We start from the raw sequence: 18398 nt of genomic DNA on the forward strand, positions 1-18398 counted from the left end.
TTAGGAGCTTGTACTTGACCATCTCATGCATGTGTCTTGTCTGTCTCTGGTTTCTCTTTGGTTCTCCACAGCAGTATAATTCATTCTGGGACTGCTCCTGAAGCCAGGCAGAACTGTGTTCTTCTAGGTTTGTACTTCTATTTGGAGGTTGGAACTGAAAAATCTACTTTGTATAGGGTTTTGTTAGTTGGATGGTTGTCCATTGAATTAGTCCCTTTGGTGTGGGAATTCGTTTACTGAAAAGGAAAAGAGGTATAGTCAGTGGTGCTGACCCAGTCCTGAGGTGCTTGGAAGAATGAGCTTAAGGAAAATATTAATTTTTTTTTGTTGTTGTTGAAAAGCAGTATGCAGAGAGAGCCTGGCTTTTGATGATGATGATGTATTGGTGTGTTTCTGATAGAACGCCTGCCAAAGTGCACACGTGGAGGGCTGTGAGAACAGACTGACTCTCCTATGTGGCCCCTGCAATATTGACACGGGGAGACTTTTATTTCAATTTCTTATTATGGGGCTACCCAGCAACTCAGTTTCCTGACGTTCAGTAAACTTCATCTGAATGCTACTGTTTGTAGATAAAGGAAGCTAATTTAATTGTCAGCGAGAGGCCTGTAAGCCCTCCTTAGACCTTGAGGACCGGCAAACCGGAGGATGGTTATGTTAGATTTTTTGATCCTAAAAATAATTATGAGTCATGCAAGTGCCGGTAAAGCGATAACTGCAAGACATTCAGAACGTCTTAGATCAGGGTGAGAATTAAGTCTGAGAAGGCTGGCTGAGTGCTCCGTGGTAGAGAGCAGAGTTCTAGCCTCTGGTGAGGTGCCATTAAAACGCAAGGGCTTCCCACCATGTCAATTAAGGTTCTAGCTGCGGCCTGAGCTAAATATTGATTTTTGAAAAACCATGATTTTTGAATCTCAGCCCTTTAAGCTCTGTGCTTTTTGATCCTAACCTACTTCAAAGAAATTCAGTAGTTTATTTGGGACAAAATAAGTTTAAGTGTTTTTTTCTTCCCTGCCTTTATTTTTCACTTTTGGATTTTCTCTTGCTGTTTGATCTTTAAGCAACAAACCACTTTTTCTTGAATATGTAGACTCAATTGTTATCACCTTTGTCATAGAAATCATTTATACACATTTCTTTTTAAATCGTGCAAATGAATGAACTCATCTGAAGTTTTCCCTTGCACAAACACATTTTGACTGCAAGTACACTTACAAGTTGTGTGTAGAAGTTTGGGCTGTGCTAGGACACCTAACTTTTTAACCATACATTATTTCCTCAATAAATAGAGCTTTTTTATTATTTGATATTTTTAAGAATTTATTTATTTATTTATATAAGTACACTGTTGCTGTCTTCAGACACACCAGAAGAGGGCCTCAGATCCCATTACAGATGGTTGTGAGTCACCATGTGGTTGCTGGGAATTGAACTCAGGAGCTCCGGAAGAGCAGTCAGTGTTCTTAAACCACTGAACCATCTCTTCAGTCCCCACCCCTATTTTTTTTTTTTAAATGAAAACCCCACAGAAGCAATACTAGCAGCCATTTACGGGTCTAGACTGACGGGCAGGGTAAGGATCGAGTGCCTGGGCCCCAGTCTCATCTCTGACTCCCCAGCACCGAATTCAACCTTTTTGTCTACGCTTGGCCTTTTTATGCACATTCTGGGCATTGGACTGTCAGGTCCTCATGACCAAGTGGCAAATACTTTTCCGACAACAGCTGTCTCCCTATCCCTTAGATAACCCTTCTTTATCGAAATCGTTTGGAAAGGAAATTGTGAGACTCTCACCTCCTCCGCTTTGCAGCTGACCCTTGAGATACCGAGAGCAAGATCTGACTCATGTGTGAAAGAAGAGATGGACTGATCTGAAGGTCCCCAACTGTGGAGATAAGGTGGTTCTGCCTGTCATGTGTGTACCTATTCATACCTTTACTCCTAGCACTGTCAGGGGCAAAGAACTAGTTGTTGGTTTTAGTTTTTTGTTTTTGTTTCTTTTTTTGTCTTTTTTGTTTTTTTCTTTTTCTTTAAAGAAAAACTTAACATCTTTTGGTCTGTTACGTCCGGCGTCCTCTCAGAGTGTGTAAGATGTGTATGCCGTTGCTCCCAGGAGTAACTGAATGGCTTAGTCAGCCCAGTTCATTCTTCCTACTGGGGAAAGCACCTCAGCATGTTCGCCTGTGGTGAGTCAGTGGCATTGTAGTCACAGTTTGACAGCTCTGTTGGCTTTTTAGGAATCACCCTCCGCCTCCTGAGCCGAAACACATGCTGCCCTGATCAAGTCAGGTGTCAGGCTTCCAAAGAATGGTTGCTGATGCCTTTATTTTAAAGTATCAATTTTCAAATATATATCATTACCTTAGGTGCTGAGGTCAATTTGGTGAAAGTCAGGGTCCTGGGAGCTTTCGATGTCAGGAAGAATGTGAAATACACCAAAGTAACTTTCTTCAGCACAGACTATTGCGTGAGTGGTAGGAAATACGGAATGAGTCTTGGGGAGTGGACCCAAGCGGGGAAGAAATACAAGTAAGCAGTGGGAAACAGTGCAGTGGCAAGTCCAGGGCTGGAGGAAGTTCTTAGGGTTGGGAGGGCTTCTCAGTTTATTAAGCTTTCTGGAGATTTAATTAAAGTAGAGTGTAAGTTTCTGTATGTCTGTTGATCTTTCTATTCTCTGTCTTTCTCCTGACTCAATGTCTAATGATCAAAGCGTCAGAACAGACAACTTTTGCTAAGGAAACCTAGATACCTTCATTTCTGTTTCTCGTTTCTATAAACCACTGCTGTGTTCCCAAGCATCTTAGTTCTGATTTCTAATTTTAGGATACATGGCCTGATAATTTTTAAACACCAATGGCCTGATGAATTTAAACTCTATCTTTGACATTTACAAATTCTCCCTCCCAGGACTGGCACTCTAGACTAACAAACACTTGGTGCTATCTGGGTGGCTTGATGTGCCTTGGGTTTAGGAAGCCTGGACCAGTGTCTCAGCATCAGGATGGGGCATTTGCTACAAAGATGGTCACAGGTGGAGAACTACTTCTGGGCAACAGTCCTTGTGCTGACAGTTTTAGGAAAAAGTAGATTCTGTTATCTGTAAAATGATTCTTATAAAATTTCCTATTGTCCATATGTCTTTGGGATGACTGTGTTTTGAAGATGCTTCATTGAAACCTTGACTATAGAATATAAAAATTTCTGAGCTGAGGAGGATAAGAAGGAGAGAGACTTGAAAGAATATCTGAAGAGTCTGAGAGGACCATGGGATGTACCATGGGAAGGAGAAACTGGCTGGGAGTGCCAGGAAGTGGAAATTAAAGAGCTTATGGGGTCTAGTATGTACTAACACATAATATAGATTTCACGTAAGAGACCTTTTAGGTTGGCAGTGTCATTTCATGGATTCTCCAGGCATTTTGATGGGAAGGTGTAAGGCTGTAGTTAGTAAAAAGGCCAGACACTTCTCAGGCAAGACTTTATTTAAAACAGTGAATATGTTTTTAGTCATTTCCCAATTTGGGCCAATCTTCCAGTAGATAACAAGTTATCAGTGAGCTAACTGTATCATCCCCCTTCATGGTACCTGTAAAGACAATGAAAAGTATACGTCAAGTTGAGATGATGTTATTCTTAAAAGTAGCTCCGGTGAGATCTACAAGTGGGACTAGAAATAATTTGTAAATTTACATAGAGGAGGAAACACACACACACACACACACACACACACACAAGAGTGAGGGGGGTATATTTTACTTATGATCAAAGGTTTCTATTGTTTTTTTAAAAAATATAATTTAAGGTTCAATATTTGTCAACCCATTTTTATATGGCCACAAAATAGATTTAAAAAGAAATCCAACCCACAAGAAGTCACACTAACTTAATGAGGCTTTAATGTAAATCTTGTAGAAACCCGTTTGCTTCCCTGTCTGTAAGCCTGTGTAAACCTGTGTGCCTGTCTGCGTATTCTCAGTGGTAAGTAATCTCAAATATCCCCACATACTTTGAACATCCTTTCCTCCATTCCATTCCATTCCATTCCATTCCATTCCATTCCATTCCATTCCATTCCATTCCATTCCATTCCACATCCTGGGACTTTCCTCTCATCCATTTCCTTTTCTGGTGTCCTTTCCCTTTCTTCTGGGATTCCTCTTGAGCCAATCTGAGAGCCCTGGTCTCTCCCTGTGCCTCCCTGTCCCTCCCTGTGCCTCTTTCTAGTTCTCCTTTCCCAGATGCCCTGTGGACAACGCTGGGAATGGCACACAGTGCAGAAGGGAACAATTAGCTGAGATTTGGCCTCGGGAGCTGTGGAGACCAACAAGCTTGCAACCACTTCCGAAGGATTCAGATTTTATTAATCTGTCTCCAAATTCACCCCTTCCCTTCCTTGCCTATTACCAGCCTCCCTGACTATTTTTTTTTTTTTTTACTTTTTTTCAAGTCAAGATTTACTTTTTAGACCAATGATTATATCAAAACAGACTTCTTGGAGATGCAACTTCCAGAGCAGGGATTGTCTCAGAATCCTCCTTTTTCGGAGGTTGAGGGTGCTCCGGTTCTCACTCATTCAGGCACTGAGTCCTTAGAACAATTCCTTTCGCTGAGGAAGTAGACTCCAGGGTTCGGAAGCTGCTGCCTGGACCTAACGTAGGAACCCCAGAGCTGGCCTTCCCAAGTCACAAGACATTTTCTCCCTGGATATTACACACATGCATGTCCAAACTACTGAATTAAGGTCTTCATTTTAGAATATTACTTTGTTGGAATTCCAAGGCGTTGGTTATCTTTAGTAATTTCTGAGGCTATATTGAATCGTGGTTTTAGTTGGTTCTTTAAAATGTGTATTCTGCACCCTTCTGCAGCACATGCTTGAACCAATAGAGTTATTAAACTTAACATTCTGGCATACAGCACTCTGCTCCGGCCAATCTAATACTACAGTAAAAGGAACCTACTCGTCCATGTTGGTTGATGGCATACTGAGGCAGTACATGCTAGGTATCCATTCCGAAGTTCCCAATGAGCCAGTCACTTACATTTTGTTCATTGGAAAACCAAGACCATCATCAAATGGGACCACACCAACTATTCATTCCAGAAGTTACCTTTGCAGAGTTTATACATTTCCTGAGCCTTTCCAATTAAATAACTCTCTGTGAGGCCCCAGGGGCATTTTACCTGAGATGCATTTCTCCTTGCTGGGGCTGGCTAGCCCTGTCCCTTTCCTACAGTGGAAATCTTTGATAGTTAGAATTTTGAAACTTTCGGGATATGCTGTTCATCCACAAAAACATATTGGGAGAACATAATCAAAATCAACTCTCTACCCCAAAGATTCTTTTTCCCCCAAATATGCATAGAGAGACTGTGTTTTGATTTTTTTCTTCTTCATGAAGTAAATGAAACCCTCATTCAAGATGAAATGGGAAGATAAAATGTATAATTCCTTTTAAAAATCAAAGCTGTTGATTAGTTTGGTGTGGAGTTTTCCTATCTCTGATTGAAACGGAGAAATAAATGCATATAGTTCAATCTGATTACTAGATAACTTTTTGTAGACACTTCAGATGCGGTACGCACAGGATTTTGAGTTATACTTCTGTTCTCACTAACGCTCCCCTCCTGTGACCATGTCAGTAATTCTTGTTTAGAAGTGGCAATAGTTCACAGTTGTGCCGCTTTCTTTATTTACCACATGATGAAGAGTTTCCCAGTGATCAAAAAGAGTTTCCGGGTGGCTAAAAACTCCACTTCTATTCTGGTTCCTTGTACCCCAAATGTATTAAGGACTTCTCTAAGAAGAAGAAATCACACTTGCTTAAAATTATTTGCTACATCGGAGTTTCTTGCGTTGTAGCTCAGCCTTAGCTAAGCACTGCTTTAGACCGAGAGTCCCTGAAGAGACTTCCTTTGGAGGACACTCCATAGAGAGGAAGTGGAGGCCTCTGAACTCGGAGGGCCACAAATAGGACTGAGCACAAGAAGTTAACTTTTGTCTTTGTTCTGTACTTTGGTGTTGTCCCCTAATCAATCAGCAAGGACTTGTTGAATGGGTTTCTGTCTGGAAGCAGATGTACACAAAACTGAAGTTCACTGTCTTTTCATACCATTCGGCGAAGCAGGAACTAACGCGTACTTGGTGCGGTCGAGCTTTTTCTCATATTAGCACTACATGATTCTGCAGTCAATAACAGGAAAGCAACAGGTCCTGGGGAAGAAAGGCAGGCATCAGGCAGACGGGAGATTCAGTTGAATTTTGACTTATGAATAAGCCAGTGGCTCTCCTAAAAATGATCAGCATTCATTGTATAAAGTATATTTAACTATCGTGTTTGGCATTGTATGATAAGCGTGCTGTCTTTAGTAAATGCTATATCGTATCACATGTCCGTATGCATTCATGTACACACTTGTACTCCATTACACCATTGACACCTGTGCTTGTAGCATTGAGCCAACCAGTAGAACTATATTTATTTATGGTCCAAGTACTTACTCATTTAATGTAGACATTGCTTGATTTTTAAGAGAGTTCTAAAATTTATAAAGTAAATGCCATCCATATTTAAAAAATGTAGTCTCCTAGGACTGAATCTCTCAGACTTTAAAGCATGTGCTGTTCTTGTAGAGGACCCAAGTTTGGTTCATAGCACCTTTGTCAGGTGACTCACGACTGCTGTGACTGCAAGTCCAGGGGATCCAGCATGTTCTGGCCTTCAGACATGTACACATAAATAAAAATAATTTTTAAAAAAATGCCTCTTGATCCATGGGCAGGCATCCCGTTTGCCTGGAGTGATGTTTTCCCACTGACTTGACATGATGCGCTATGACGTCACTGCTTCTCACCATTTCGTTTTCACAAGTGGGAATAGTTTTCGAAGTCCTTACATGGAGAACAGTGCAACATCCACCAACAATATGTTGGTTTCTATCTAGAAAAAAAGATTCTTACAACGCATGTGCAAAGACATGGTGCTTTAACAGATGCCGCGTTCTAAGAGGTCGACTTCCCTGTGCACAGCTGTGGGTTTGGAAGGTGAGCTCAGGGGCACTCCCAGCTGATGCACTCATTGTTAGAACTAGATTTGCTTTTGACCGTGGTAGGAAGGGTCTCTATGGAGGCTCATTTATGTAGCCAGTGCTCCTGTATAAGGGCATGCCACATCTACTTGGGTATCAATGGGCACTACTTAGTGAATTGCCCAGGATGTTCCAAGCTTTTCTTTGCTTCAGATACTTTCTTCTATAGTATTGGGGTTTAAGGAGGTGCTAATTTGCTTAATTTTTTTTTTGTGTCTATTGGGAAATTTTGCCCAGGTACTTTATATGATAACAATTAGGATAGAGGAATGGCTGGAACATTTATATGTGTGACCAGTGCCTATTCCTGTCAGCGTGTTTGCTTGTGTGTACACCTGTGTGTTTTTCTCTGCGTGTCTCTCTGTGTGTTTGTGTATACATGAGTATCTGTAGATCTGTGTGTTTGTCTCTCTCGTGAGTGTACCTCTGAGTGTGTGTGTGTATGTGTGTGTTTGTGTGTGTGTGTGTTTGTGTATGTTTGTATATATTTGTTTGTGTATGTATTTGTCTAGGGGGTCTTTGGAGGCTGGAGAAAGTTGCCCATAAGCGTTGGGAGTCTGAAAATTCTCAGATGCACCCCAGACTTGACAAAGGAAGGTCAACTCAATTCTGTTTTATACCATTTACATTCAAATAACTTCAAACCTTAGAAGCTGAGGCCATACAGTTTTCATTTACAGAATGAATATTCCGTTCATATTGTAATTTCAGAATTTTAACTCTAATATCATGGCCATATTATGTAGTGCTATTTCATTTCATAGATGCTTTTGTTGAAAGCAAGTGTGGATTTTCTGATGCTCATCACTTCCCTTATTCTCCTGCTTCAACCTTTTATCTTGATCACAGAAACTTCCAACTTGCTTCAAGGGTCGAGAATTTCCTTTTTTAAATAGCTCGTTCTAAGATAGTCTTTACTCAGTAGTCATTTATAACCTGTTTTAGAGAAGAAAAGAGAAAGTCATTTTTTTTTAGTTCTTGACTGTAATTTCTTGTATCTTTAATATGCCTTATTTTTATTTCATGTATATGTGTTCCAGTGTGTGTCCCATGAGAGTGAGTGCTCAGAGACCAGAAAAGGGTGTCGGATCCCTTGACTCTTGACCGCTGAGCCTTCTCCCCAACTCCTCTTGTATTAAAAACAACATCTTTAGTTTTTCCATTTTTGATCCCTCCTAACTTTCCAAATGTGCATATTTTATATTGCCTCTGGAAATATACTTGCATATAACCAGTGGCAATGTTACCATATATGTTATGAAAGGCATTTTAGAGCCACGTAACGCCATGAGACCTCGTAGAGGTCTTCATTTTTTCAACGATTGACCTTTGTACTGAGCTTTGAGTTGTTCGTTGGTGTGGTTTGCAGAGCTATTTGCCATCAGCATGTCATATCAGCATTTGCTTTTGGGGAAGTTGTGTTAAAAATTGCATTCTTTTGACATTCGCCTTATTTATTCAACACACATTCATTGACCATCTTTCCAAAGTTCATGATGATGATGAAGAAGAAGAAGAAGAAGAAGAAGAAGAAGAAGAAGAAGAAGAAGAAGAAGAAGAAGAAGAAGAAGAAGAAGTTGTTCACGATGGTGGTGGTGGTGGTGGTGATGATGATGATGATCGTGATGTTGATGGTGGTGGTGGTGGTGATGATGGTGGTGGTGGTGATGGTGATGATGATGATGATGTATATGTCTGTGTGCTTGTGTAGCGTATATGCATATGTGTTGAGGTGTCCTTAAAGTTCAGAACAAGGCTCTGGGTCCCTTGGAGCTGGAGTTACAGGTAGTTGTGACCCCCTAACATCTATGCTGGAAATGAACTCTGGTCTTCTGCAAGAGCAATGCTTGCTTGCTCTAAACAACTGAGTACTGTCTTATTCCCTTTTAGAAATCAGTCATTTTTTTTTATGTTAGCCACTAGGCTTACAGCACTAAGCATATTTAACAAAAAATATTTCTGTCCTCGTGTTCTTTGCATTTTGGTGGAGAAATGGCAGGAAAACACCAAACAAAATATATAATGCCTCACATAGGGAGTTTTTGGAATAAACTAACAGCAGATGGGGAAGCGTTGGGAGTGTGCTCCTTAAAATAACATGGCAGGGAAGATACCAGGAAAGTGGCATTTGTAGGAACCGGGAGGAGATGAGGAAACAGCTGACAGCCTTCAGGAGATGGGGGAGTGAGTGTTCCAGCTGCAGGAAGACTTCAGCCCCTGGAGCATTGGACTCCTCAGAGTGCAGAGGAGGTTGGCTGGTGGATTAGGCAGAGGGATTAAGGTGGATGGAGTTCCTTGAGGAGGCATAACAGCGAGAGAAACCAATCCTCATTGAGAATGCTTTGGCTTTATCTTGGATGCGAAACTGTCATTAGAAACTCCAGCCTGGGTTGGGTCAATGAAACTTCTTATGTATAATCTGCCTTAACATCGCCATTCTCTTAAAAGTTTTACTACTTAGAATATCGTCTTTCTGTAGACTGGATTCTTGTGGTATATATGCCCCAAGCTAAATCCACCAGGCTTTTCAGTGCCCATGTTTAAGTGACCAAACACAGTGCAGTGTGTTAGTGGTAGCACACTTGACTTTGGAACTCCTCCAGAGCTCTTGGAGTGACATTTTTAAAATAAAAACACAAGCTAAGATTGTTAAACAAGACAAAACAAAACAAAACAAAACAAAACAAAAACAACAGAACAAAACAAAAGAAAACAAAACAAAAATCAGGAACACTTTTAGAGAAAGATTTGAGACTAGTAAATGTCCCTCTCTTGTTTAGAAGACAAAAAAAAATGGACACATGGAGAAGAAACAGTTAAGGGGTGTTGCTAATGGTGTCCTGGAGTGGGAAAGACTAATAAGAATGAGGGAAAGAAAAAGAAGAGGAAAAAAAATACCAAGTTGGTGACCTAATACAACAAAGGGAAAAAATGGCTCAAACACCAAAACCAGAAGATAGGAAGCCTAGAAGAAAACCTCAGGTGATGAGTAGCCATGATTAAGAGCACCAATTGCAGGTCTATATCCCCCACTAGGGCAGTCCTGCTTTGTGCTACACAGAGTGAGAGTATCCGCATCAGCCTTCCTGTTCCTCAGAATGCCCTGCCTTAGACAATGTGTTTATGGCCACCCAGCGTGTGATCCATCTGTTCCTTGAATCTTTTATATTACTCTAAGTCCTTTCAAATTTTGTTACCTTTACTCTATGTGTTCATTCATGCCACGTTCATCCATCAGTAGAACTTTTTCCTTACCAGGATGATTTTATATCTCCACCTTAGATATGAAAAAACTGGAGATTATCACTTTCTAGGTGATTCCAGTGTCTGTGCACTTATCAATTTAGGGAATATTTGTGTTTCTCTGACATTTCTTTTTGTAGTATAAGAGGCTATTATAGATAAAAGTTGTATCAGATAACATTTTTTAGAGTCATACATCAAGATTATATATGGTTTATGCTTTTATATTTCATTATGTAAGTCATTGTAAATGGTACTGTGTTACATAAGAACATTTTCATAAAGAATATGCTGTGTGGGACATAATTCCTCAAAATTATATCTTTAGATCTTACATAAAAGCATTAGTGGTTTTGGCCTTCAGAGAAAGTATAGTGGGTAAGAATGCTCGCTGTGTAAGCGCGATGACCTGAGATTGGGCCCTAACACCTGAAGTAGTAGCTACAAATGCTACTCTTAGCTCAGCATTGTGGACAGAGGATTCACAGACATTCCTGTGACTGGATGACTGGCAGACCAACTCCAGGGTCTTCCAATGACTTTGTCTCAAGGGGAAAAAATGGAGAGTGATGGACTAGTATACCTGATGTCCTCCTCTGGCTTCTGTACACACCCACACTTGTACGTAGCATGCGCGAGCGCGCACACACACACACACACACACACACACACACACACATGTGCATGTGTGCGCAAACACAGATTTACACATGAATCATTAGCTGCTTTGTTTTTGTAGATAGAGATAAAAGAGGAAAATAGTAGTTTCGTTTTAAAGAGAATTTTCTGTTACAGTTACTTTCCTTTTTGTTTCTAACTTTGCTTTGCTAATCAAGCATCTAGACTTGAAAAGTAATTGTATTATAAATATTGCTGCAGTGTTCTTAGGGATGTGTCACTATGGAAAGGACTACACTTGGAATCTTGTTTTCTCTGTTAAGTGGACATTTACCCTATTTGGACCTTGAGGCTCTGTGTCCTAAATTAAGTCACCAGACTATGGCAGAGACCCGAAGAGCTAATAAGTTTCATAGAATTTAACAAATTATCATTTCATCTAAATCTGAGGTAGTGCTATGTAAATGAAATGAGGAAAGCCCTTTTCAAGTGAGTTACATTTCTTTCCTGAGGAAATTCTGAACCGTAAGCTAATCACCTATTTCCCCAAGAGAATGAATCAGCTAATTATAAAGGGAGAGCCAAGGTCAAGTTTAAGCCAGTCTTTCCATTAGTCTAGGGACTACTTGGTTTATCCTTTGCATGGGGAAGTGCTGGAGTTACTGTGAACTCTGATAGGTTTGAAATGACCCTGGGGGAGATCATCAGGTTTCCATCAGTGCTGTTGGAAGACAGAGAGGGTGCCCTTTCTCTTTAATAGTTACTCTTACACAGAGATGAAAGGGAGGAGGAGGGGGAGGAGGGAAAGGAGGAGGAAGAAGCATCAGAACTATGATGTGATATTTGAGGAGTGAAAGAGAAAGGCTGAAAGGATCAAATCTGGCACAGCACTCTCACTGGTTGAAGATGGACTGCTATTTACACTGCCCCTTGTCACACTGTCGATCGTTCCTACAAATCCATGGTGGAGAACTCCGAATGTGCTGTACCCAGGCTGATGGCGGACTTGTTGGTTTTAATGTTCTTTGAATACAGTAGGCTCTTGGAATGTTCTAGCAAAAGTGACTACGTAAGACCTACTACAGTGTGAACTTACAGGGTTATGTTCTTTTTTTCTTTTTCCTCTTTGTTTTACATTTCATACCTGGCAACTAATTAGAATGCCTTTAGTTTTCAGAACTGTGACTTTCCTTCTGTCGGTATAAACCAGCAAGGCACCCACTTTGAATTCCGTGACCTATACTATGTCAGATGATATGGAATTAAAAGTCTTTAATATTGATGAAACTATTGCTTTACCAATAAGATGAATGGAAAAGACTAATTCCATGCTTTATTCTCAATAACTATATGCTTTTTAAAATTACTTGTAATTCATGTAATCTTCATGTAATTGTACAACCCCTTTTAAGGATGTGCTCTAGCCTCTGACTCTCTTCTCGTGAGGCCTAGAGAGTCTATACCTCACAACTCTTGACACTTTATACAATGTGCAGTCCATGTTATTGATTCCCACTATTTGGTCACTAATTGACAATTTGACAATTTATTGGATTTTTTTTTCTTTACAAAAGCAAACCATTCTATAGGAGAAGTCAGAAGACTCTCTTATCAAACCATTAATATGAATGATTTTGCTTAGGAATGGAAGACAAAACTAGCCATTGGGTTTTACCCAAATTTCTATAATGTGGTCTTAGAGGTTAAAAAGAAAAGAGCAAACCAACCAAACAAAAAGCATTAGTCACAACTATTGAGGTGAGAGGCACACAGTTGTAACTTACTGAATGACTTTGTCTGTGAGCAGGAGGCTAACTGATAATCAGATATGTGGTAGCCATTAGGTAACATGCCCTCCTCCTGAGGGCTAGGAAGCTGAGAGGGAAAGATAGCAATGGTGTGTCTTGTCATTCTCATTGGACTGATTACTTTTCTTTTTCTGCTGCTTCCATAAAATATCATGGCCAAAAGCAATTTAGAAAAGAAAAGCTTTATTTTCTCTTCAATTTCCAGAGGGATGCAATCCATTCTGGCTGAGGAAATAGGAGAACAGTTAGGGCGATGGTGATGGTGGAGACAGGATGCAGGGAGCTCCCATTTCATCCCCACACAGGAAGGAGGCATGGGAGCGAGAGGGCTGAACACAAGTGGCTCCAGGCTGAATCCTCAAAGCCCACCTCAAGTCATGTTGCTCCTCCAGGAAGGCTTTTCTCCCAGAGGTTCTGTAACTTTCCACATAGCTCCATCAATGGGAAGCATGCTAAGAAATAAATGAGACTGGGGGACATTTCTCATTCAAGCCACCATGTTGGGTAAAAGTAAAATGAATAATTCATCTCGACCAAATGATTTTGCTTAATCCCCTAGATAAGTATGGGGATTTTTTTTTGAGCATCAGAAAATCCAAATGGTTTTTAATGAAAGGCCATGCTCCCTCCCTGGGATGAGCTCAAGATTCTTTTAAAGAAAATTTAGCCTTAGGAAATCCACTTAATAAATAGATTATGACTCAGTTTTTAATGAAGTAGGTTAAAATAGAAGTGGAAATGTTCCCGATTGGGTTAATTTTACCCTTTCCACTTAGCTATTATTTTCGTAAAAGAAATAAACTGGAGGCGGGCCACCAAATGCTCAGGCCCAAAACGTGTTGTTAATTGTGAGCTACACGTCTTCATGTGTCCATAATATCATCTTAAGAAATTATCCTCTGGAATGGTCTCAGATTTGGAAATGGAAGTCTGTTGCCGATAAGCTGGTTTCCTTTGGATGTAAGTCTGTGCATTTGGAGCTCAGCTGCTTAGCTGGCAGGAAACTGTGTTTTCTTCGCAAGTGCAATTGTCAGCTTTAGCCTTACAGCCAGGGTCTCTCCTTTTTCTGATTGTAATAACACGATGTGTGAGAACCCAGAGCTCATTAAGCCAACATTAGAATCAAGAGGTTTTCTTCATGGAAAATGGTTGATGTATGCTCCAAAACTTGGGGAGGGCTTTCTCGCTTGTAAATTCAACTCCAGTCTTAAGAGGAGTGCATCTTGCTAATGAACAAAATTAGGAAATCCTTTGATACTGAGGTTGGATTTCAACAATACCATAGCAGTTTAAACAATACAATTGGACAGGTTCCTTTGTTCTCTCTCTCTCTCTTTCTCTCTCTCTGTGTGTGTGTGTGTGGTTGACTATTCCCAGCCTATCTGGGTATGAAGGCTGTACAGTATATATCGAATATTCGTTTTACTCTAGGTATCTTCTACTTTTAAGAGTGCTTTAATTATAAGAAAAAATTAAACGCAAACTAATAAATTTTATTGTTCAGTATGGCTTGCTCAATATAGTGTTTAATTTCCCTTTTGAAATTGTGTTTGTGTGTGTGTGTGTGTCTATGTGTCTGTGTGTCTGTGTGTCTGTATGTGTGTTAGTGTTCCGGACTTCGAGAATTTTTCTTAGGAGCCCAGTCTTGATTACTCTTAACATAGCATTTGTCATTCAGTATACAATCTGATATTATATACTATGGAATTTTTTTTTTATTTTTCTCTCTGTCCTGTGAGTCCACATTATTACTAAATTTTCAAATCACTAAGTAAGTGTTCTTGTGGTATATAATGGTGAGATAGAAAAAAATTTAGTATAAATGCCATGGAGTGTGCCCCCATGTTCCTGTGTATATGTGTGTGCGCCTCTCTCTCTCTCTCTCTCTCTCTCTCTCTCTCTCTCTCTCTCTCTCTCTCTCTCTCTCTGTGTGTGTGTGTGTAATAGCCAGAGGACAATTTTGAGGATTGTTTCCAGACATTGTCCAGCTTCATTTGTGAGCCATGGTCTCTCTTGATGACCCAGAGCTCATTGCCTCGTCTACAGCTGACATGTTAGCCTCAACTCTACCTTTTCCTTATGAATGCTGTAGCTTTTACACCCCTGCACCCCCCCCACCCCGGGACTGACATCTTTCTTTTTCTTTCTTTCTTTCATGTATTTGGAGTTTAACTCAGGTTTCTTAATCGCTCGCCAACCGAATTATCTCTTCAACACATTCTTGAGAGTCAAACCTTTCCAGTGTAGCTGAGGTCCTCAGCCCCACATGCCTCTCCTTCCCAGAGGCTCTTAGAGCAAAGTAGGACTTTTCAATGTCAGACGAGTAAGCAGTTACACATTTTTTTTTAATTCAATGGAAAAATTTAAATCTTACTCAGATCTAAGCAAAAGGACCATGAGGTTATTAGCTGCAGGAAAGAACTTACAGCTCTTTAGTAAAAATGATAGGAACAAAGTAGTAGTAAAACAATCTTTCATTGGATTTAGATTGCTTAAATGATTTATGAGATACGTTTTTTAATCCAGCCTCAAAATGTTACAAACTTTCTCCTCACTGATCAATTGGTCACTCAGCTTGCCTGCCTGCCTGCCTGCCTGCCTGCCTGCCTGCCTGCCTGCCTGCCTGCCTGCCTGCCTGCCTGCCTGCCTATCTATCTATCTATCTATCTATCTATCTATCTATCTATCTATCTATCTATCTATCTATCTATCTATCCATCCTATCTATCTTCCTTCCTTCCTTCCTTCCTTCCTTCTCTCTTTTCTTTTTAAAATTTCTTCTTCCTCCTCTTCCTCCTCCTCCATCACTACCTCCTACTCTACCACCACCATCCTCCTCCTCCTCCTCCTCCTCCTCTTCCTCCTCCTCCTCCTCCTCCTCTTCCTCCTCCTCCTCCGACTTCTTTTATCTTTTCTATTTTTTTAAGCCAGGGTCTTACCACATAATCTAAGTTGGCCTGGAACCCGTGCAGACCAGGCTAAAGGAAGCTCTGGTAAAAACAAAGTTCGGGTCACAGTGATCAACTCCAGGACATTTTGAATGAGCCTCCCACCCGCCCATTTCCTCCTACTCTACTGGGACGCTTCATCCCACCATCTGAAGGTGTTTTTGAGACTGTCTTCATCACTGGCCTCCTCTGTTATTTTTGCACGTGTTTTACTGGGCTGATGGGTGAGCTGCACTTTCCGTTGTTATGCATGAGTTTTTTTCCACTGCTTTTTCTAAATCAATTGTTTCCAGAAATGAATTTAATCTCGGCTATTACAATTCTGTCCTCCTGATGTTTGTGAGAGGTTGCCCTTATACTATCACACACTATGACAAAACTTGGGTGTAACATTTTTTTTAATTACGGGGGGAAATTTAGCAGTGACATGGGGAGTGCGTGCTTCAGCTTTTCCATAGTTCAATTCCAAACTTTATTTTTCCAAATTGGGAAAAAAAAAAGAGTAATTCAATACCACAGTGCAGGTTTTTCCTTAGTTAATATAAACTAAGTTATCTTTGATAATAAAAAATGAAGTGACCGTTTGAACTCTTACTTGCTTTTGTGGGCTCTGTGAGGGCAAGACCTTATTCTTTGGAGTTATTGGTCATTTCTCTATTCCTTAGGATAAAGCAAACATGAATATGTTTTTATAGCTTGGCCACTTTTCTTCCCTTTGCCTTCTCTTTGTTTCCATGTCTGTGGGTGACTGTGATTATACTCACTACTGATCTCAGTCATATTGCCAGGGTTACCTGTGAAGATCTATGGAAGGACCTCTTCCTTCCCCCACCACACCCAGGACGAGAGAGGATGGGTGATACGAAGTTACGTTTTCCCATTAAGGGACATTCTGTGGCCCGAGTCTTTTCCTGTTAACTTAAGCAGTGGGCGATGCTATTGTTCTCATTCTTTATGTACAGACAACTATAGAAGATAGTCTGAAAATTGATCATGCTTTTGAAAGCTATTTAGAGTGCCGATCTATTTAATAGCGTAGTTGGTTTCTCAGGGTATGGCATATGGAATTGAATTGATGTACCTGGGTGCACATCTAAACTCTGTTACTTAATATCAGCGTGAAACTGTAAGAGGTGTTTAACTTCCTGACAGATGGCTTGGAAATGTTTCCAAATGTGAAGTCATGTGTGGCGCTCTGCAGGTAATGGAGTGAAATGCCTTTCCTCTTTATCCTTTTTCAGCTAAGAATTTAGCATATAAAGCTGTGGACTGCTTAGATTAGATACTCTGTCTTGGCCTGGAAGTTTAAGACTAAAGTACATTACCTGTTCGTCAAGTCAGGAAGTTGTTTTATTCAAATGTTCTGAGTTGGTCTTCTCTTGGGTGGAGTTTGCATTTCTCAACATCATTTCTGCTCTTGTAGAGTCCTAGTGATGCATCTTTAAATGGATCACATTAAAAAAAAAAAAGAACTGCTAGGTGGCATTTTTCTTGTTGTTACAAACTATTAGAGTATATGATGGCACCAAGTATTTTAGAATGGATTCTGAATACAAGGATTGCCTTTATGAGAATTGTATGTGCTTCATCTAGTTAGGAGTTAAAAATTACAAAAATAACTGACGTGAGCTTATTTCAGTTAGAAGTAACATTGGTTTTGGAATTGTGACCAAACTTTATTCCCAAGCATGCATAACGGAGCCCTCATTTCCTTTTCTATAGTCTGCCTTTCTCTGCCAGGGAAAGAAAAATTGCTTAAACCATAACTAATTAAGAAAACATTATTTTGCTTAATAGATAGCTGGAAGGTAAAGGGTGGAGACGAAAATATGGAGAAAACATTTTTGATTCCTTTTCAAGAATTAACAATAAGGGATTTTAGAGAAAGAAATATACTGAATAAAAATCAAACACTGTTATTAACACCATGTGTGGTTATATATATATGCTCTTCTTCTTTGTCTCTCTTTGTGTCTCTGTGTCTGTGTCTCTCTCTGTCTCTTTCTGTCTCTGTCTCTCTCTGTCTCTGTGTGTGTGTGCATGTGCACGCACATGTCCTCTGGATCACATGCATTTGTATTTCCGAGTGAAGGAGCACATGAACCAAGCTGTGATCATGTAGTCAGAGGACACCTCAGGTGTCAGTCTTTCCTGCCACATTCACTGAGGCAGAATCTCCTGTTTGCTGCTTCATGTGTATGTTGCACTATCTGGCTAGTGAACTTGTGTTCTTCTGTCTTCTCCTGTCTTCCCACAGGGCCACTGGCATTACAGATACATGTTCCTGTAGCCAACTTTTATATGGGTTTTGGGTGATTCATCACAGTTATTCATGACACCACCACAAACCCTTAAACTACTTAGCTACCTCCTCAGGCTTCATTTCTGAATACTCACATTTCTCAAAGGAGTCCATAGTCCTTTTATAGTTTTGATTATTTTTTTCTCAGTTATTTAAATTATTTTTGGTTTTTGGAAACTGTTCAGACACAAATTCTCTTTCTGGTTCAGGAACTGATAAATGTGACCACACAGCTCTTTGATGCCGTTTATGTCGTTAGTTGAGGACATTGTAATTTCAGTAACACATTTGGTTAAATGACTTTCCGTCCATCAGCCTCACCTCACTGAAATCAACACCAGGAAAATGAGTGTGGTAAGGATGGGCATGTGTCCACTCAGGGTGCTCCTG

At 40.2% G+C, this 18398-nt stretch overlaps 1 protein-coding gene across 8 annotated transcripts in view; it reads left to right on the forward strand.

Moving 5' to 3' along the window:
* Ppp3ca (protein phosphatase 3 catalytic subunit alpha) overlaps nucleotides 1-18398 on the forward strand; it is a 272778-nt gene that overhangs the window by 92052 nt on the left and 162328 nt on the right. The window contains exon 1 of one of the 8 annotated variants that reach the window (XM_087616209.1): nucleotides 17047-18362. The exons of the other annotated variants lie outside the window; for them this stretch is intronic. The gene's annotated coding sequence lies outside the window, so the exon portion shown is untranslated. Of the gene's footprint in view, nucleotides 1-17046; nucleotides 18363-18398 lie in introns of those variants that run through there. 8 annotated transcript variants of the gene reach the window in all.

This window comes from Rattus norvegicus, chromosome 2, assembly GCF_021556685.1.
Source record: "Rattus norvegicus strain SHRSP/BbbUtx chromosome 2, alternate assembly SHRSP_T2T, whole genome shotgun sequence".
Lineage (NCBI taxonomy): Eukaryota > Metazoa > Chordata > Mammalia > Rodentia > Muridae > Rattus > Rattus norvegicus.